This window comes from Sceloporus occidentalis, unplaced genomic scaffold, assembly GCF_023333645.1.
Source record: "Sceloporus occidentalis isolate IW3139 unplaced genomic scaffold, rSceOcc1.0.p SCAF_10, whole genome shotgun sequence".
Lineage (NCBI taxonomy): Eukaryota > Metazoa > Chordata > Lepidosauria > Squamata > Phrynosomatidae > Sceloporus > Sceloporus occidentalis.
The window spans coordinates 29,618,144-29,641,196 of NW_028316990.1; the positions used below are offsets into that span (position 1 = coordinate 29,618,144).

The 23,053-nt window shown below is 40.9% G+C and overlaps 1 protein-coding gene across 4 annotated transcripts in view; it reads right to left on the reverse strand.

The window, feature by feature from the left end:
- The window catches only part of LOC149306293 (ankyrin repeat and fibronectin type-III domain-containing protein 1-like), a 299,609-nt gene that overhangs the window by 223,497 nt on the left and 53,059 nt on the right, over window positions 1-23,053 (reverse strand). The gene's annotated exons all lie outside the window — the stretch shown is intronic.

Consider the following 23,053-nt stretch of genomic DNA (forward strand, 5'->3'; position numbering starts at 1 on the left):
TTCAGTGAGTCTCAAAGGTGCTAGAAGATCTCTCTACAGACTGATGCTACACTTCTTGTGTGCCTTCAAGTCATTTCTGACTTACGGCAATCCTAAGGCAAACCTGTCATGGGGGTTTCTTGACAAAATCTGTTGAGAGGAGTTTTGACCTTGCCCTTGCCCTCATCTGAGGCTGAATGAAAGTGGTCTCCCAGTGGGTCTCCATGGCTGAGTCTCCCAATGCCTTAATCCAGCACTCAAACCACTACATCGCGCTATCTCTACACCATATGGATCAAATCATTATTCCCTACCCAACACAAACAAACATTAATGCTACTGGTGGCGCAGTGGTTAAATGTTGGTTCTATTGTGAGTTTGATCCTAGAGAGCTCCAGGTTGACTCAGCCTTCCATCCTTTCGGTGGTTGGTAAAATGAATATCCAGCTTCTTGGGGGCAATTGGCTAACGCATTGTAAACCACTTATAGATTGTTCAGCACTATAAAGTGGTACAGAAATGTAAGTGCTATTCCTATTGCTGCTTCACACTCTCCACACTCAATTTGCAATCGAGTGGGGCTCAATGTGCTGCAAAAACTAGCAGAAAGCTAGCCTTGAACATCTATGTTCATACCAGGTTGATAATGCAAACACTTGGCATTTTAGCTTCCCAGGATTACAATGCAGTGGCTTTAAAGAACAAGAACTGTTTTCCTATACTATTAAACCTTAAACTCCTTCAAAACCACCATGGCAAAGTTATATCACTATAGCATCCAAGAGCAAATACCCAGAACCAGGTTGCCTCCTAGACCCTGAGCCTGCCATTAAAGACACTTTTCTTCAGCTTTGCATTCTGCAACCACTAAATGCTTACAAAGAACAACAGTGTTTTTGCAAAACAAGGGTTTATTGCTGCATCTTAAAGCAAAAAGGTCCTCCGGAAGAAGGGGGCCGAATGTATTAGCCAAATATTCTTTTTGAAAGGAAGAAGGAGATGAGAAGTAAGGGAACGGGGATGGCAGAGACTGATTTTTCAAACATAATTTCATACTGATAAAAGAGTAAAGAATTTGCATTGCATGTAATAACAGGGGGGGAAATGGTAAAGAAGGTAGTGTGAGATGGGTGTCTCCATTTTACCAGTCAAGAATGGGTGCTTTTTACTAGGGCTTGCTAAGAGCTGGGTGCTACGGAGCATGTGAGCTTCTGGGAAGTTCTGTGTTTAACACCGGTGTAAGATGCTGAATGAACGGTTATATTATTTACCCAAAAGAGCTGGGTGCCTGCCAGCCGGCTCAGGACTCTATCTCCTTTTTTTCCTACCCTTCTAAAGGAAAGACAAAAAAGGGCCCATGAATGAATGTGAATGGAAGAGGAGGGGAGGGAGGGATCTCCAAAAGACTGAAAAGAATCTCTCTTCTTTAGAAGAAAAACTTTTAACTATTTTGAAACTAACACAATTAGAAGGGCGGCTGGAGACGTTAACCATTTTTAACAAATCGAGACCAAGAACCTGGTAAATTAATAGTCAGATAAATACAGAAAAATATCCCAATATTCTGTCATTCGTTATTTTGCATAGAAAAGAGACAAATATAAACACGAAAAGAAGTTATAACAAGGGGCCTTGGTAGCCACTGGGATTTGGCTCCAACACACACACACACACACCCCACGGATACCAAATTCTATGGATCATCAAGTCCCATTATATTAGGTGGTATTTAATACTAGAGTAAAAGGGTATCCCTTATTTAAAATGGCAAAATTAAGGTTTGCTTTTTTGGAATACACACACACACACACACACACACACACACACACATATATATATATATATATAGTGGGCCCGCGTCATACATAGACACACTATACATAGCTTTCAGCATATGCTGAAAGCCACACGGGAGCACCCAGTGCACAAGGGGTAGCGCATCCCATTAAGATCAAGGGGCACGCACCTATGGCATGCACGCGCCGCCATGTCACCACGCTGCCGCCACATGTTCCCATTACTTTCAATGGAGCTCGAGCATACGCACTTTTTTTAACCCATGATTTTTATCACACTAGTGAAATCTCGCAAGAAAACTGGAGTTAAACAAGAGTTAAGTTAAATTCGAATTTAAACAGAACTTGTAAATTCGGAAAGTTTATCACACTAATTGCTGCTAAAACGAAATAAGGTGAAGTTAATCTGCAGTTAAAACGGAGGAAACCAGCAGCTTTTTACATTCATTTTGTTCCGAATTTTAAAAGTTGCTGGTTTCCTCCACTTTAACTGCAGATTAACTTTGCATTATTTCATGTTAACTGCCACAACATGTGATAAACCTTGGGCATTTCTGGGTTATCTTGACATTATATTGCGTTTAACTCCGATTTTCCCGCAGGATCTCACTAGTGTGATAAACTCCTATGAGAGTGCATGCTTATGCTTATGAGAGCTACATGCTTATGAGAGTGAAAAAGTGCCACTTTGGATCTACAACAAGGCTGGCAAAAGTAGACTTCCAGATGTTGTAGTGGCTTTCTTCTAACCATGTCTCCTCCAACTTGCAACTCTTAATCATGTTCATATAGTGATGCAAAATGGTCCAAGATTATAGTCTGCGAACAGGGCATCCAGGAACTAGTGGCATAATTTTAAAAGATTACTACAATAGAAGCTGCTGTCGACCTGAGGTCAGTTAACAACAAAATATAATATGTATGTATATATGTGTTCATACAGTGTGCTGGAATGCAATGTTTCCGATGGATGCAGTGCAATGTGATTTCTGTAGACATTTTATTATTTTGTGCTGGTCATGTGCTGTAATAAATTATTCTTATTCTAAATCAATATATAAAGATCATACAGGGAGCTTTGGGGGGATTCAGGATTGATAAGTAATGTAGACAAGCCCAAGGACAAAAAGCAATGGATGCATACAACAGGAAAAGAGGTTCCACCTAAACATTAGAAAGAACATCCTGACAGTAAGAGCCATTTGAGACTTACCCAACAGTAAGAGCTACACTCCATCCCTTGGAATATGGTGAAGTCTCCCACTTTGGAGGTTTTTAACCAGAGACCAGATGGCCCTCTGTCAGGAGTGCTTTGATTCTGTGTTCCTGTATGGCAGAATGAGGCTGAACTTTGGGTGGCCCTTGTGGTTCCTCCAATGCTATGATTCTATGAACACATGTTCTCCATAAATGCTCCTTAGTTCCTGTGAGAGTTTAAAAGCACAGATGTCTAGCAGTATGGTTTGAGGCCAGTGGCATCACTACGGTTGGTGTAACTTAGTACAATAACTCATGTTGGCACCCCCCCCCCGACCTCTTCTCATACCACACCATACTGAATCCTTGGTAATCTTTGGGGGCGTTCCCACTTGCGATTTAAAACGAATTTAAATACAGCGGTTCGTTTTAAAGCGATTCAAAATAAAGCGAGTGTTATCCCGCTTTTCAAATCGCTTTATTTGTATCGTTCCCATTTACGTAACGTTTTATTTTAATTCGCTGTAATTGACCCTGTTTTGTTCCCATTCAAGGATGAATTGGTGTATATTTAAACCGGTTTTGTTACTTTTTCGTTCACATTCACTTGTTTCGGCTGTCAATCAAAGTGACGTCATCATGACGTCACATTAATTCGGAGTAACATACATCGATGTAGCCTGTACCTGCGTCCCCACTGCCTGGCCATTTTTAATTCATTATAAATTTCGCGGTTTTTTTTTTTAAAAGAGCCAATGAGGAGGCGCTTATTCATCCTCTTTTGTGTCTCTCCATATTAACTGCCATAACTCAGTGCTAGGGAATCCTGGGGATGGTAGTTTATTATGGCACCAGCACTCTCTGGCAGAGGAGGATAAATGTCTCACAAACACAACAGTTCCCATAATTCCCATAATATATATATGCATGTTTGTGAGAGCATTCATATATAAACATGTGTGTGTATAAATACACACACCTACCTACCTATCTATCTATATAGTGTGTGTGCCTGTGTTTTCGCCAAATCAGATCAAGGAGGAGAAGGCAGAGGGCTTCATTGGGAAAAGAATCTTTGGGGATGATTGCTCCCAGGGGTGTCTGGAGAGCCATGAAGCAGGGATATGTCCTGCAAAAACCATCCCATAGTTCCTCTGGAAAGAGCCTCGGGTCCCCAAATTCGCTTTGCCTGACCCATTGATCTCTGGGCTGTCCTCCAAAGCCCATCTGGTGCTCAGGCAGAGGTGAAAAAGAAAAAAAGGAATAGTTAAAAATGGTGTTCAATGGCTCTCCTCACACATCGGTCTATGAATGAGGAGCAGAGGGGAGGTTGCAATCCACCGGAGGAAAGGCTATTATGTGAATGGAAGAAAATGGCACCGGCAATGCAGAAAGAAACCAAAGAGGGTGACACCCCCAGGCCAGCCCCTTGAGCGCTGCTCCTCCCATCCTGTGGAACCCGAATCAGACGCCGAAACGTTCCCATTTAAATAAAGCGATTCCTATCTCGGATCAAGGGATAATACTAGGGTAGACCCTAGTATTTTTTTATGCCGGTTTATAGGCTTCTAATCCGGGTTAAATGTTATGATACGAATCAGATTCGAATCGCAGTGGGAACGGCTGCGGGTTAATCTAGAACTGTTCTAGAGTTAATTTGGGATTGAGTGGGAACGATACACCTTGGATTCGATTTGTAAACCGGTGTATAAGCGAGTGGGAACACCCCCTTTCTGTAATAATATCACTCATAAACATCACTCCCATATATTACTGAATGTAAGGGAATAGTTGTGACATAAACAACTAGCAAAACCATACTTTTGAATACAATTTCATATGCCAGCCGAAATGTATTTACATAGACATAGGGCCCGAACAGACAGGCCAAAATAAAGCTGCTTCGGGTCACTTGGGAGGTATGCTGTTTAAATGCTGCATGCATCCTAAGAGACCAGAGGCCGCCCCAAAGCCACACTCCAGTCCTAAGGACTAAAGCGCAGCTTCTGGCCTCTTAAGATGCGTGTGTCATTTAAACAGCATACCTCCAAAGTGACCCAAAGCAGCTTTATTTTGGCCTGTCTGTTTGGGCCCATAGTTTCATGTGGTCAAAGTGAAAATTTGGTAAGATGTGATGTTTTTAAAGAATTTTTAAAATTGAAATTTAAAAGAAAATCTTAATTTAATTTCTTTTTGTAAAAAGAGGCCTTTCCTTTCTCCTGCCGCTGAGCCTTTCCCCTTTTACACCATGTCCAATGTTTTAAAGGAACACAGGAGAACACCACGACCCATTTCTGCCCAAAGGACGATGTTTGTGTGTAGTAGTGTGAGTAGTATCACTCACACACCCTTAGTGTGTAACCTGGTGCAGTCGCACCTACTGCATCTCCCTCTTGATGTTCCTACCCAAAGCTTCCGGAGCCATATCTGTGTGTCACAAGCTGGCACACAACACAACAAGAAGTTTATTCTGCAGTAACCAATCAAGCATTTGCAAGCGCCATAAAAAGGAAGAGCAAACAGCAGAAACCTATACACAAATTGAAAAATATAATGCAGAATAAACTTGTTGTGTGCCCAAAAAAAAGTGCTGCTGCTAAACTTTCTCTTTTGCTGAATGGATAAAACGATATTGTAAATCAAACTTTAATTAACTGTAGCATGTGACCACCTTCTTTAATATCTTTTTATTGTGTTATTAATTAAAGGTTTTCATGTACATTGTATATACAGTATTTTATTATCCTGCACATAAGTGTTTTATATTTGTTGTAATTTTTTTGCCCAGGGTATCTGCCCAATAAAAATCATTTGTTCATTCATAAATACTGATCTCTTCCCAAGTTCAAAAAGCACACTGAGCAGCATACGAGGCATATGGAATAATGCCTCTGTTCTGTGATACCAAACTAAGACAACAACTTCTGTTATTCTAGAAAATCATGGTGCTTTAATGCACATCTCAGTGAAATACAAATACATAACCGTATAAACAGTTCATCCTATGCTACACTACAGTGTAGGTAAAATGTATAGTATAAATGCCTTCATACGTCTGCAAACAATTCCCAAATCCCAAACTCTGCTTAAGAGACTACAGAAGAATAAGCAGAATAATACAGTCGGCCCTCCGTTTTTGTGTGAGATCCGTTCCAGACTCCTATAAGAAAATGAAGACTTGCCTATATTCAAGCCGCATAGGCCTCATAGTATGTCCCACTATAATCTAATCACATGAGCATCGCGTTTTCTTACCAGTTTTTGTCAGTCTCATAGAAGACAGTTTCCACTGCAAACAATACAGGTCACACAATGGCTTCTATGCCATATAAAGAAACCAGTGTAGACAAATGACAAAGAAAAGAACCAGTGTGAACTATTACACTACCTTATAACACTAGGTGACATAAGCTACTGGGGATGATGCACACATATAAAGCAATAACAGTAACTTCAATTCCTTTTCATGACCAGCTTCAAAAGATGACAAGACCTCTGTGCTTTTAATACGCACACTCTGTGCCATATCTGTGTCATCTGCAGCACAGCCTTCAAAAGCCTTAACAAAAAGAAAAAGCCTATATGCATCACATAAAATGAGGCTTTAGCTACAAATTAAGAAAAATGAAATAGCATGCTTTTATATAAGGCAGGTCCGTATTTGCAGAGACAGACCATAAACACTTGGTGACAATAGCAAAACAGTGTATCAGTGAATAGCTAGAGGCAGCGGTTGGAGATAAGTTAGGAACCAGATAAAATGTTTACTTTGGTACTTGGCCTGAAAACAACAACAACAACAACACACCCTCTGAATATCACCTTGATAAGAAATTTTGCACAAAACATTTAACCACTAGACTTCCAATATACAAGAAGAAAAGCAAGCTAAGTGCTATGTTCCAAACATCTAGCACTTGCTTCCTTAAGGCTCTCAGATAGTCTTTCCACTGAAACTAAACTTGCAAATTGATATCCTCAGAGATTTATGAAGTGGTGGTGAACAGTGTAGCACTTGGTACAAGGTAGAGACTCAGGCAGTGACTCAGTGACTCATTCAAAACATTATGTGAGAAAAGAGAAGGTAAGTTAATGAGAAAGGTTGAAGGAACAGGTTGTGGATATGATGCACCAAGAGAAAACTTATTTTCATTCAAACACAAAAAAACCTAATCTAATTTTCTATAACAACTCTCTCTTTCAATCTGTTCTGTGGGGTAAAAATCCCATAGCTGTTAAACTGCTAAAATCACATTGTTGTTATTAACTGCCCTTGATTCAACCTTGACTGATGATGACCCTGGGGATGAGACATCTCCATGACCTCCTGTCTTCCACTGTTCTGCTTAGGTCTTGTGGATTCATGCCCATAGCTCATTGAGTCAAGCCATCCGGCATGTGGTCTTTCTCCCATTCTACTAGAATCATAGAATCATAGAGTTGGAAGAGACCTCAAGGGCCATCCAGTCCAACTGCATTCTGCCATGCAGGAACTCTCAATCAAAGCATCCCCATTGACAGATGACCATCCAGCCTCTGTTTAAATACCTCCAAGGAGGGAAACTCCACCACTGTTCCACTGTCAAACAGCCCTTACTGCCAGGAAGTTCCTCCTAATGTTGAGTGGAATCTTTTCCTGCAGCTTGCATCCACTGCTCCGGGTCCTAGTCTCTGGAGCAGCAGAAAACAAGCTTGCTCCCTCCTCAATATGACATCCCTTCAAATATTTAAACAGGGTTATCATATCTCCTCTTAACCTTCTTTTCTCCAGGCTAAACATCCCCATCTCCCTAAGTCCTTCCTCATAGGACATGGTTTCCAGACCCTTCGCCATTTTGGTCATCCTCCTTTGGACACGTTCCAGTTTCTTAACATCCTTTTTTAATTGTGGGGCCCAGAACTGGACACAATATTCCAGGTGGGGCCTGGCCAAAGCAGAATACAGTGGCACTATTACTTCCCTTGATCTAGACACTGTACTTCTATTGATATTACCCTCCATCTTTTCTAGCATTGTTGTCTTTTCGAATGAGTTGTGCCTTCTCATGATGTGGTCCAAATATGACAGCCTCAATTTGATCATCTTGGCTTCTAGGAGCATTCCAGGCTTGATCTGTTTGAGGACACATTTGTTTGTCTTTTGGGCTCTCCATGGGATCCTCAGCACTCCTCTCCAGCACCACATCTCAGATGAGTTGATTTTCTTTCTATCTGCTTTCTTCAATGTCCAACTCACACTTTCATACCTGGTGAGCAGTGCCTTGGACTATCCTTATTTTAGTGTCCAGTTTTATATTTCTGCATTTTAGGATTTTGGCTAATTCTTTCATAGCTGCCCTTGTCAGTCCTAATCTTCTTCTGATTTATTGACTGCAGTTTTTGTGCTGGTCATTGATGGATCCAGATGGATTATTTTAGTATTTTGTTCTATTCTGAATTAACGGTAGAAATTATTTGCAAGTATATTATTATTTTTGAAGCTCAAACCAACAGGAAGAGAGAGGAGGAAATGTATTTTATTTTATGCTGTCTTGGCCTCTTGCGATATACAGAGAAATAGAAATATTCTAATAAAAGTAGACAGACAAACAAATAAATGTGCATGGACACACAACTGGGCGGAAATTTACAAGTGTGCGTTTTTGAACAGGTTGATTTATTTTGTTCAATTCTGAATTAATGGTAGAAAGGTTTTGCAAGTATATTATTATTATTATTATTATTATTATTATTATTATTATTATTAAAGCTCAATGCATTTCAAACCAAGAGGAACAGAGAGGAGGAATATTGGCTTTGATCCTTACAAAGCAGCCAGGATAGATTCTGAATCTGACACCAGCTCCTTCTCTGATGTCATGCTGCATGCTGAGAATGTTTTTGCTTAACTGCGGACATATCATCTTCTGAGGATCATGGCCTGGATAACTAGTCTCTTGGCTGCCTGAAAGACGGAAGTCTGTAACCCCTGCCAAACCTTCCTGAAGCCAATCCAAGGACACTGCAGCATCTCTGGAAAAGCAGCCCCACATAATGTTTAAAAATCTAAATACTTGAAGGGATGTCAAATTGAGGAGGGAGCTAACTTGTTTTCTGCTGCTCCAGAGAATAGGACCTGGAGCAATGGATGGAAGCTGCAGGAAAAGAGATTCCAGCTCAACATTAGGAAGAACTTCCTGAGAGTAAGGGCTGTTCGACTGTGGAACACACTCTTTCCTCAGAGTGTAGCGGAGTCTCCTTCCTTGGAGGTCTTCAAACAGAGGCTGGATGGCCATCTGTCAATGCTTTGATTGAGAGTTCCTGCATGGCAGAATGGGGTTGGACTGGATGGCCCTTGCGGTCTCTTCCAACTCTAGGATTCTATGATTCTAAACATTTTTTGTGATAAGAAGAAAGTTAATCAGATCCCCATTCTGTCCCATGCTGGGGCCGGTGCCATCTCCAGGTCTAAACCACTCAGGTTCCTAATGCTGGCACTCTGTAATATACTGTTACCTGCTCTTGACATGGTCTCTGTCTCAAAGGTGATGTGGAAGAGGATGAAGCCTGGGGTCTTCTGCTTGGTAGCTTTGGACAGGTTTCTTCTCCTCAATGACATCTTTTCCAACAATACCTGCACAAAAGCCCCACGCAGATCTGGAAACCAGAGATTTGAAAAGAGAGAGCTGCAGAAGAATAGATCTTTCGCCCCATGGCACCAATACAGCAACCATCCTTGTCCAAAGGTGCTGCATGGACCTTTCCTTACCTTTCTGCCACCTCTACAATTATAGAATTTGATGAAGCATGCTTAGACAGAAAAGAACAATTGTCCTCTTGTACCTTGTAAAGATCATCACTCTTTGAAATGTCAGCAGTATAGATGATGGATTCTCCGTGGCCTAGTGAGAAATTTCCAAAAGCAAAAGTGCTGGTGGTAGTGGTTACATCTATTTTAATCCCGCCTTTCTCTCAATATAGGGACCAACCAATTCAAAAAACAATACCAAAGCATCACAAAGTATAACTATAAAGACACCCTGGATCAAACACTGATTAAAATGGAGACTGCAGTCAAGAAATCAGAAGAGACCTTCTTCTCTTCTGAATGGGAATGGGAAGGGCTGCTATGAAAGAGCTAGACAAAATCCTAAAGCGTAAAGGTATACAGCTGAACACTGAAGTGAGAATCATTCAAGCCATTGTATTCCCTATTACCATGTATGGCTGTGAGAGCAGGACAGTGAAGAAAGCAGATAGGAAGAACATTAATTCATTTGAGATGGGGTGCTGGAGAAGAATGTTGAGGATACCATGGACAGCTAAAAAGACAGACAAATGGGTCCTAGAACATAGTTTTTATGGGGTTTTGGGGCTATGATGCTGTGTTCTAGAAGAGTTTTTCCTGATGTTTCGCCAGCAGCTGTGGCTGCCATCTTCAGCGAATGCTGGCATGGAAGTGAGTGGGGCATATATGAGAGGGAAAGCGATTTGCATGTTAATCTGAGTATTGTTTTGTTGTTGGCCTTGCCATTCAACAACAGAACAGTACACAGATTAACATGCAAGTCACCTCCCCATCAACAGTATATATACCCCACTGTCTTCCATGCTAGCATTCTCTGAAGATGCCAGCCACAGATGCTGGCGAAATGTCAGGAAAAAAACTCTTGCAGAACATGGCCTCATAGCCCAAAAAACCCACAAAAAACTATGGATGCCGGCCATGAAAGCCTTCGACTTCATATCACAAAACATGTTCCCATACAAGAAAGTAGGGGGTGGGAAAGAGCCTCACTTCTCTGCCTCATTTTGCCTTTCCTACCTATGCTAGTTTAATCAAACGAGTTAATGATTTTAAAAACATCCCTAGAAAGCAAAAGCAAATCCCAGTGGTGATGTTACTCTCCTTTGCAGAAGATGAGAAATCGTTCAATGGTGAAATAAATTCAATTTCCTAATTAAAAAGAGAGGGTGAAAGGAGTTATATAAGGAGGTGGACTTTGTTATCCACTTGCCTCCAATTAACATTCCATAGGCATGGCACCACTTTCTAGGAACAATAATCTTTCCAATACATGCGGGAATTAAGCCGTGAGATGCACCATAAAAGCGTTGCATCTGTATCATTGCAGAACCACAGATTATGTGTTACAGAAGCTATTAAAGAACACTAAGAATAATTTTGCAGACAGCCTTTCAACTTAAATATAAATATCCTGACAACCCATACGCTCTTTTCACTTCATGTCTGGTCTAAATATTTCGCAAAGAAGGAAAGAAGCAAAATAATAACACCATTCTGCTCCCTCGTTTTTATTTTTAAAGTCATCGTCGTAAATAAAGAGTAGATTTAACAGCCAGCTGAAAGAAGCAATTCATTAATATGGCACAGCTGAGTTATAATCCATACCACATGTTTTAAACATGGCTTTATAATCTCAAGCGCTACATTCAAACTGCAAGGTGCAGAGGAACAAGTCTGAGGTCTTGCAAAAGCTTAAAGGTTTCCTGCCATGGTTATCTCCTAGATGATTAAAACTGGTGAAGAAAAATCAAGGGAAGTATTGTTCTATGGGCAAAACATGTTCTTGTCTATCACTTTGTACTTCAATGGCATTAAAGCAAATTTTAAAAAAACATTAAGCTCTCATATATTGAAGTCACACTTTTCCTAAATATAGTAGAAAAGGTTCCCTTAGACGATCTGAAGTATTTCACAGCAGCATGGCACATGCTATCTGAAATTATTAACAATCACAAACCCGTAACCTGCCAAAAAAACATCAAAAGACCAAAGTAAAATGCCTTCAGTGTGCCCAGATACACTGCTCATTTATGTTGAGAGACATATAGTAAGTAAAATGTATTTCTTCTCATTAGTCAAACATGCCTCATCTTCTAGGGAGGATCTGCAGTGGATCCTTATCTGCTGGGGTTTGGTTCCAGGATCCCCTGTGGAAAACAAAATCTGTTGATGCTCAAGCCCCATTAAATATAATGGCATAGCAAAATGGTGTCCCTTAGATCAAATGGCAAAATGAAGGCTTGCTTTTTGGTATATATATATATATATATATATATATATATGAGAATATTTTCAAGATGCTTGAATCTGTGGATAAAAAATCTGTGAATAAGGAAGGCCGACTGTATAATGAGCATGCATGCTCACACACACATATATGGTGGTGCAGTGGTTAAATGCTGGTACAGCAACCAAAACATAGGTGTGGTACAAACCGCCAACAAGCGGCATACTGGCGCCGGCATTAGGGTTAGGGAGCACACACCATGTACACACTCCCTAATCCTAATATGTCATGGTGACGTAACAATGGCGGCACCCTGTACACATGGCCACCGCCACTGTTACGTAAGCGCCGTGTGGCACTTATGTGAACAGTGCACCAGTGGCGCAATTGTTATGCTGCCACCGCGGCATAAAAAGCACCTGCTTTTTGCGGGTTCTTTTTCCGCCAGCAGGAAGCTGCACAGTTTGGCGGCTGCAGCTTCCCTCTGGCGGAAAAACTGCCGCCACCAGCCCTTCAAGAAGGTATGTACCAGGCCATAGTAAGTTTGATCCTGCAGGGCTCCAAGTTGACTCAGGGGCTAAACAGATGATGGCTAAGGAGTGGTTTGCCACCGACCCTTTGAGCACAGGATTGGGGCCGCAGCAACTGATTGCTGTGGCCCCAACCTGGAATTTGGTGGCAAATGGTGGCAAAATGCTGCTGCTTCTTCACCCAGAAAAAGGGCAGCCTTACCGCCACCGCTACCGTACGGCTCTTACCCGTTTCTTCAGTGCAACGTTTCTAAGATGCCACCCACTGTTTGGTTGGGCAAGCGGCATGATGCCGCTTTGGAGGTGGAGTTGTGGCATGTGGCATGCAGTCACCACGCCCCACTCTGACACCAGCCCTTTTGGCCAGTCTGTACAGCCCCTCAGTCTTCCATCCTTTTGTAGGTCAGTAGGAGTACCTAGCTTGTTGGCTTACAGATTGTAAGCTGTATAGAAAGTGCTCAGCACTAAAAGTGGTACAGAGATATTACATGCTTTTCCTCTTCAATGAAAATTTATCTTGGTTTCAGTATGTACTATCACTATTCACTGTTTTAGTATTTGAATTTTCTCTGTTAAGACACTGTACATTAATACCCAAATGCATCAGATCCTGTCTAATCTTGGAAGCTAGGCAGGGTCAGCTCTGGTTACTTGGATGGAAGACCACCAACAAATCCCATGTGCTCTAGGCAATATTTCAGAGGAACAGACTGGCAAAATCACCTCTGTGTATTCCTTGCCTAAGAAAACCCAGTGAAATTCATGGGGTTGCCACAGGTCAACAGTCAACTTGTAGGCACAAACACACACACACACACACACACACATTAATACAATAGCTTTGAAAGTCTTAAAAGTCAAACAAACAAACAAACAGGACTTTTCAAGCTGATCATCAAACACACCGATGGCTCTCTTCCCAATCCTATGGTTTTTACATTCAAGCAGCAATTATTCCCAAACGCATAGTGCTCAAAGAAGAGCATTTGAAGCCAACGTGGAGCATGGAGCAACCCTAGTGACAGAAAAGATGTATAAAAACAAAGCCTGGGTTTCAAAGGCAACAGAAGCCTCAATTTCAAAGCAAACAAAAGGCAAGGGAGGAGAGGGAGAGAAAGCTAAAGGCAGGCAAAAGTACTATTTACTGCTCAGCTTCTCTGCTGCAGTAAGCACAGTGCTTGAGAGACCTCTTGCAGTGAGCACTTGACACTGCAGCCAGGGACTGACGTTTAAAGGACAAAATCAACATTATTCCATTTTTTAAAAATGACTTAGCCTGTTCAGCCAGCTGGCCCCCATTTCTGAATGCTTCTTCCAAACATATTATTGCTCTTTACAAAAGGAGATACATGGCAGTCAAAGAAGAAAAAGAATCATAAAGGAGATCTGTTGTTGTTAACTACCGTTACGTCTACTTTGACTTATGGTGAATGAGAGACCTCCGGGTCATAGAATCATAGAGTTGGAAGAGACCGCAAGGGCCATCCAGTCCAACCCCATTCTGCCATGCAGGAACTCTCAATCAAAGCATCCCCGACAGATAGATATCCAGCCTCTGTTTAAAGACTTCCAAAGAACGAGACTCCATCACACTCCAAGGGAATGTGTCCCACTGTGAACAGCCCTTACTGTCAGGAAGTTTCTCCTAAGGTTGAGGTGGAATCTCTTTCCTGTAGTTTGCATCCATTGTTCTGCGTTCTATTCTCTGGAGCAGCAGAAAACAAGCTTAATATGACACCCCTTCCAATATTTAAACAGGGCTATCATATCACCTCTTAACATTCTCTTCTCCAGGCTAAACATACCCAGCTCCCTAAGGCTTTCCGCATAAGGCATGGTTTCCAGACCCTTCACCATTTTGGTTGCCTTCCTCTGTAGACACTCCTGCTTCTCAACATCCCTCTTGAATTGTGGTGCCCAGAACTGGAGACAGGATTGCAGGAGATGTATGATCAAAGCAGAATAGATTGGGATTATTATTCCCCATAATCTAGACACTATACTTCTAGTGATGCAGCCTAAAATTGCATTGGCCTTTTTAGCTGCCACACTGACTCATATTCAACTTGCGGTCTAGATCCCTTTCACACGTAGTCTCCTTACACCAGGTATCCCTCATCCTATATCTATGCATTTCATTTTTCCACTCTAAGTGAAGTACCTTACATTTCTCCGTGTTGAAATTAATGCAGTTTAGTCATCTTGGTTTCTAGGAAGAGTTCAGGCTTGGTTTGCTCTAAGACCCATTTATTTGTCAATTTCGCAGTCCACATTATTCACAGAACTCTTTTCTCCAGAACCACATCACAAATGAGTTGGTTTTCCCCCCTGCTTTTCCCCGCTCTCCAGCTTTCACAACTGTACATAGAAACTGGAACTACAATGGCACAGACAATCCTAACTTTAGTATTCAACAATATATCTTTACACTTCGGGATTTCATCTCGATCTTAAACAGAGATGTGGATTAGTAATCCAGTAAAACAAAAACCAAGAAACTCTGTGTAACCAATACTCAGACTTTAGGTTAGCTGAGGAAATTTCTTGTTTCTAGGTTATCGTCCTGGTATTGTTTGTCTCACTTCTTTGCAATGAACCCTAAAAAGCCACCTGCTATTGTTAATATTCGCCATTGCATTGAACTACAGAAATGTTAGTACAAGCTGCAAACAAAGGAGCAGCTGAAGCACTAAACATTGTGGGTCTGCCAAAAATAAAATTCACAGCGCCCCTTTCTTTGTTCTATTTTGGAACCAGAGGACATTAACTATATTGACCCATGTAAACATTTCTCATTTTTAAAAGTGCAAGCATTTTATCAACGCTCAAACTTCAGAATTATAGACACGAATAAGAGCCAAAGGTAAATACCTCTTTTGATGTCAATGAACTCCCTGCCCCATACCTTGCCCCTAAGATCTATTTTCTCTTTCATAAAATATATTGCTGCACTATCTTGTGCATCATTCTCAGCTGAGCACAAATTGTTCTCAGGTTGCAATGATTTACTCTCAGCTACAGACTGTATGTTATTCCAGTGTCTTTCTGCATGATTTTTTTTAAAAAATGCATTTTCTGCATTTTCCATGGGATTATGACACAAGGAGTAAGCCAATGTGACCTTTGGCAATGAAGATAATATTTTGACCAAAAACTCACTGCATCCAAACTGCACCACATAACATTAAAAGTGCCAAATGTGCACAACAGTGTCCAGAAAGTGGACTTTTTGCATGGACTGATCTAAGCTTAACTGATGGTGGGGTTTAACCTATCTATTGGAATTTAGCCTGGGTGTTCTGTCCATGAGTTCATATAATAGAGATGCCATCAATATATCAAAAAAGGTAATCGTTTTACCTAGCTCCGACTTTTCATTGAAATGATCTGACTGATAACCATCACAGACTGCTGTGCCATCATAGAGGTCTTTTAGTACAAGAGCATCACTATCTTTACCGTATTGCTGTATATACTCATGTATAAGGCTAGAAATTTAGGTCCAAAAACTGACCCAAAAAACCTGAGTCAACGTATCCACGGGTCAGTATATGTAGTGTATCTTAACTCTTATTTAAAAGAAGGAACCATCCCCTGGTGAAAAGCAAGAGTATATTCTGTCCTGGAAGCACCGACTCCCTCTTCTCTCTCATCCATCCAGCCTTAAGAGTAAACACAAAGAGTTATGTCTGCTGGAATTTTGTAAGTTCTTTGACATTGTTTTGCTTTGCTTCATCCTTCAGATCCTTTGTTACATGCCCCTAAGTTTTACCCTCGACTTACCCACGGGTCATAGCAAAAGCCATAGTTCTGGCCCCAGAACTTGCCCATGACTTATACATGAGGTCGACTTATAGTCAAGTATATACGATAATACTTTAATACATTAGAGAGCATAAAAAGAAAGAAGAGGAGAAAAAAGGAGTGTGGCAGCACCTTCAAGACTAACTAGTCTAGACCACAAATATTCACTACACTGTTTGATTATATGATTATTATTTGATCATGTGGAGCACTGGTTCCCAACTCTTTTCATGCCCTTAGGAAATGATTAATGTTTGCACTCCCCCAAAAAATTAGTATCACATTCAAAGATGAAGAAGTCTAATTGCTAATTTTTGAACCACAGATTGAACTCCACACAATGCTGTGGGTGGACAAACTGAACTTAAGTTTTTAACTCAGTACATAAATTGCAATCTACATTGAGCAATTAGGTTCTGATTAGTTGGAAAAGATTGAGTGGTGATGCATGATTCATCCCTCAAGCCGCTCTTTGTCACACCTCTTGAAATTACATATCACATCTCCTGGGAGTATGGGTACCCCAGGTTGGAAACCCCTGTACTAGAGGTATTATATACTAGAAGTATTCCTCTTCCAACATTCCAACTTCAAATTAACCCTGGAATAAAACCACGTCCTAATTTATTCCAAATTTGGCAAATAAATTCATAGTGTAAGTGAAACATCACTGCCTTAAATGTTCAAATGGAGAGGCTACACGCAACTTCCTTTCTTCAAGCTATTCACATACAACTTTCTAATGGGAGAAAAATAAATGGGCAGAGTAGCATCCTCTGAAAGGAAAACAAATTTCTCTCCTAGTCCGCTCTCAGCATGCTGTGAAATATCACAGTGGTTCAAAGTATTGCTCAAACCAGTGTGTCCCCTTGCTCCCCTGGGGAGTTATAAATTGGGCCACTATTCTTTATATTTGTCTTTGTCATTCACACCAGCAAATATGACATGGACTGTCAGTCCTGCTTTGATCTGGGAGATCAACTGGTATTTCTGAAGCCAATACAACCTTCTTGGTAATTCTCTCTCAACTGCAGTCTCAGCCAGTCTGTCTCCTCTCCTCTTATCTTCATATCCTTGTCACATATAGTCTGCCTGACATTTGAATACTCTTGCTTTTTTTCCCGGCTATCACAGATTAATATGCCAACTGCTGCCCAGTCCTTCAAGTGTTCTTCTGTCACTGTCTGTACTTGTGTCTCCACCACAAAAGGCGGCACGCAGAGGACAAGAACAAGGAAACAAGAACAGCCCAAATGAAGAAAATCAGTTCAGCGGCGGAGCTGGCGTTGGGGCATCCATTCAGACTGGGAACCAAAGGCAGAGCAGAGACGTTTTCATAATTCGCAAGTACCATCACTCTGTGTTACAAGCACCAGAGTGGTTAGAAGAACTGCCTTGAGGATCCATACTGAAACACTTTATCATGGATGGGCACCTTGCAACTCTTGGCCTAATTTCAAAAGCCTTTTGCAGGCAATCATTTCAAACCTCTGCTAAAGGCGATCCGTGCCTCACTCAACAGTCCTTTGGAGGGAGAGGAACACAGAGATGGAGGAAAAGGGGAGAGTGAAGTGATGGCCCCACCAGCTTCACTCCCACTCAACAATCTTCTTAACCCTCAGCAGATAACTGCATATTTATCAAAGCATACTGTATATATTCATGTATAGGTCTAGAAATTTAGGTTAAAAATGACCCCAAAAAACCTGAATCGACTTATCTATGGGTCAATGTAAGTACTGTATCTTAACTCTTATTTAAAAGAAGGATTCATCCCCTGGTGAAAGGCGAGAGTATAATCTGTCCTGGAGGCACTTACCCCCTTTATTCTCTCATCCATCCAGCCTTAAGAGAAAGCACAAAGAGCTATGTCTGCTGGAATTTTGTAAGTTTTTGACATTGTTTTGCTTTGCTTCATCCTTTAGATCCTTTGCAATATGCCCCTGTGTTTTACCCTTGACTTATCCATCAATCATATCAAAATCCATAATTTTGGCCCCAAAACTTGCCCTCAACTTATACATGAGGTCGACTTATAGTTGAGTATATACAGTATTTATCAAATTTGCAGGTCACTCCAAGAAGAAAAAGAATGGATTCTTTAACAGATCAGACCAGATCTCTCCTTGGAAGCTAAGATGATCAAGCTGAGACTATCATATGTGAAGTCGAAGGCTTTCATGGCCGGCATCATAGTTTTTTGTGGGGTTTTTTGGGCTATGTGGCCATGTTTTAGAAGAGTTTATTCCTGACATTTCGCCAGCAAAATAGATTTCAATCCTTAAGAGACTAAGAAACTACTCCCTGGAGTTCATCAGACACAGACAGGATAGGGACACTCCCCTGTCCTTATCCCGTCCATGACAGCGATCACGCAAAAACCTTTCATAACGTAGCACTGATTCTGTCATTATCTTGTCATTGAAGTGGCATTGCATTAACACAAACTCCCCTTGATACAAAATGCCGGACAATGCCACTTCAATGCCAGGATCAGTGCAACGTCATCTGAAAGTCTTTTGCACATCACTGTCACCTGCACTTTCTGGATGGCATAACATCATCTGAAAGTCCTTCCCACGATCACGCTGGACAGACAGGACCATGACCTCCCATCCCCCTGTGACAATCTCCCCTGTCACTAACCCTTTGTGACTATATGCTAACAAAGGAGGCAATATAAAATAAACATTCCTACTAAACTCGGCGGGATACTAAAATGCACTACCTGCCCATCTTCTCTGCCAACACTAACGTGACAGAGCCTATCATTCAAAACAACTGGGCATCCAAACACAGTATGTCATAACCAGCATCTAAATGGATTCAAAGACCTTTAAAGCAATCCCTCTCATCTCCCAGTAGCACAGGACAGATCCCACCCTGCGCTTTGGATTCTTATACTAGAAATATGAAGCGTCGGGTGGAACTTTCTTAAGACATCACTCCTGATCAAGCTGGCAGTGCATGGCCTTAAAAATTACTAGGGTCTCTGGGAAGCAGACTGATGCTGTGTTAGTTAAGAAACCTTCTAATTGCATAATTTTATTATCTGATTATCGGGGCATCTGAGGAATTACAATCCACTTGTAATCCCCCCCCAAAAAAAGTCAAGCTAAAATAAATCTGTTAGTTTTAAAGATACCAGAAGACTCCTCTTTCTTCTTTCTTTCCATCCTCACTAACTAAAAGTTATTTGGAACATGCACAGGGACTGGACTCATAATCCCCCCTATGAGTCCCATCCAATCCCCTTTTGCATCAAGACCTGTGTGTGCACTGCAAAGGAATATTCTGTAATGCACCTGGGAGACATAACAAAGATGCTACTAAAAATAGCTAATTCTCCGTTCAATTACTGGTGTCAGACTGTTTTGTTTATCCCATAAGCCAGGATATTTCAAAGGTTCTGAAGCTTTGTCAGCCTAAAGGCCTGTGAAGTTGACATCACAAAAGCACACATGCTGAAAAAGGACCATCGCATAAGCCACTCAGATTGCTAGAAGCTTAGCAAGATAATGCAGGATTATCCAGTACAGCAAAACAGAAAATCACTGTAACCTGTTGTGTACTTTACACATGGCGAGAGATAGCAGCTGGATTGCTATTGTTCCTCTTCCTCCATTCTTGACAAATGTCTAACCGCACAATGATTTCCACTGTTTCTTTCTGTCTTTTCAGCCATAATGGAGGGAATATCATTTGTTGTGGACTGCATGCACAATCTGCCCTAGTTTTCTACCTACCATCAGGGCCAAATTTAGGCTCATTTGACCTGCGGGCATACAAGAAAAATGTTTTCACTGAACTTATTCATTAAAATACATTTCTAATGCAATTTGTCTTGATAAGCATTTGTGCATTACTAAAAACACACACATCATAATCACAATTTTATTTGTACATGTAGCAGATTGCATCTATTATGCTCTCTTTGACTTAAGGGAAGGGACTTTTTACACCTGCTAGTTGCATATGGATCCACCACTTTGACATCTTGCCATCTTCTGAGGGAGGAGGGCAGAACTGTTAGGAAATGTTTTGTTCATGAGTTACTCTTCCCACATCAGCCTAATGCTCAATACATTGCATAAGAAAAGATTGCATAGGAGCACAGTAATGAAGAGAGTTGGCCCCCTCAACAAGGCAAAGTGACTTGCCTCAAGTGGCACCATAGGAAGGAGATACAGGTGAAGACAGGAACCAGGTGTACAGCTGGTAAAGCTAGGCTTTTCAAAATGTTGCTCCTAATGGCCATGTCTCAGTGTGTGCGCATGAGGACACACATGTGCTCACAGACAGGTGTGGGTGCATGCATAAATGCCTGCATGCTATTCAGACTCCACTTCAAGCTGCCAAATGTCTTATTCGACACTAGCATGGAAAGTTAGAACTCACCTTAGCAATTTTAAATCCCCAAGCTTCATCAATGATATTTTCATTGCAAGTCGGAAAGGGAGCGAACATAAATTTGATTTGTATCATTCAACAACATCCTCAGATCACAGCAATCAATTATTTCTCTTTGTATCATATTGGTTAAATGTAAATATATATATATATATATATATATATATATATATGCGCCCATCCAGCAGGTCTTTTGAAACTAACTGGGGAAATGAACTTTCTAGCTTTTATGGGTTTTTGTCAGATGTGCATCTGGTGAAACAGACCATAGTCCATAAACAAGATTCATTTTTCTTCCTAGTAAGTCTCAAAGATACTACAGGATTCCTTTATGGCTGTTTATGCTAAACTAACATGGCTAAAAGTAACATGGCTAAAACTAACATGGCTACCACTTTGAAAACCTTCTCTTTGTTGTCTGTCCTTAGAAAATGTAGCATCTTGCAAATGCTATGGCCAGACCAAATCAAACTAAGCTATAAGATCAGAACAGCAGAAAGAAGGGGATACTGCTGACGTCTAATGGGTCTGGGTTTGAACCAAGCTTTGGAGGTTTGGTCATATTAGCCTCAAAAGAAAAGTGAATATTCCCAAGCCTGCAATATTTCCAAGCCCAAACCAAACTTGATCCCATTCAAGTCCTCTCCAATCACAGTCTGATCCAGAAACAAGGAGAGGCAAAGATGCTCCAAAATGCTTCAAAGGGTCACCAAATCACTATAGATCAGTGTCATCACAGTTCGCAGGCAGAAGGCCCAAAATTCATTTTTCATCAGCATTTCCAGTTAAAATGATCAAATGGCATATGATGGGAAAGTGCCGTGGCCAAGAGTCTGGAACATATTTAGTCAAAAGGGCTAGAATTATGATGGGAAGGTAGAAAACGGTTATAGAGCAATCTGGTTTCTTTACATATAAAGGACAGAAATTATGTAGCCAATACCTTATACTTCAGCTCAGCACCATAGTCATTTTATACTTCAGAAGTCCTGCCAAGAGATAAAACTCTAACTAAAATCTCCATCAAATGTTATGAATGTAAAAGGAAATTCTACTATAACTAATAAATATATCCTCGGAATGTCAGCTTATTTTTAGTTCATGAAATAGCAATGATCCTCAGCACTGCCCTCATACATAGAAAATTTGTATTAGCGACATGTATTCCTCTCAAGATCAAAAGAAAATGACAGAAAAATTAGCATAACTGGCAGAGAGTGTGAAACTTCCATCTTTTAAGTTTCATTTTTCCTGGAAGGTGGAGATGTGTTATCTCTAGCCAGAGCATTATTTCATTTGGATCCAACAGAATAAAAACGAAGGCTCCTGGTCCTTCTCAATCAGGGGTTGAGACTGGTTACCAATGAAATTAGCACCACCAAAGTTATCTATGGCTTAAGCTTTGTTGGCGTTCCTACTAGCTCTTTTTAAAACAAGAAAGAAAACAGACCTGAAATAAAATCCACCTCCGTTGTGCGTTTTGCAGGCTCTGAAGACATAGAACATGGGATGGATCAAAAACTCACTGGAAATAATAAGACAACCAATAAGACCAATGCAGTTTTATGCTGCATCAATAGAAGTATAGTGTCTAGATCAAGAGAAGCAATAGTGCCACTCTATTCTGCTTTGGTGAAGCCTCACCTGGAATGCTGTGTCCAGTTCTGAGCACCACAATTCAAAAAGGATGTTGAGAAGCTGAAGCGTGTCCAAAGGAGGGCGACTAAAATGGCAAAGGTTCTGGAAACCATGCTTTATGAGGAATGACTTAGAGAGCTGGAGAAAGCCAAATGTCTCACAAAACTACAGCTCCCAGCATTCCACAACACTGAGCCATAGCACTTAAAGTATTGTCAAATCGCATTATTTCAGCAGTGACGATATAGCCCAAGCCTTCATTACCAATGACACTTTCGGTTCATTTTTGTTACATTATTCTGAGCACTAAAAAGCCTTAATTAATTGACGCATGGATTTTCTATAGTTAGCTTCTCAAAAATGTTGGCACCAAAGACGGCTGCATCCAGTAATTTTTGGTCTGTTACATTCCACTGCCTTGTTCTCCTGCGTTGCAATTTGGAGAATTCAGGTTTTAAATCAGCATTCATAAATAGGTACTTTCAGACAAGGCTTCTGTTGTGTCTTTCTAGCCCATGGACCTTTACAAGGATTCAGACGACAACATCTTCCATTTGTAGCCTGTTCTCCACGCAGCCCTCCCTTCTTCTGTCTTTTCCCTTTCCACCAAAATGAGGAAAAATAGTCTCACAGTGTCTTTTAATTCTTAGAACGCCTTACGCATGGAAACACCAGAACATCACAG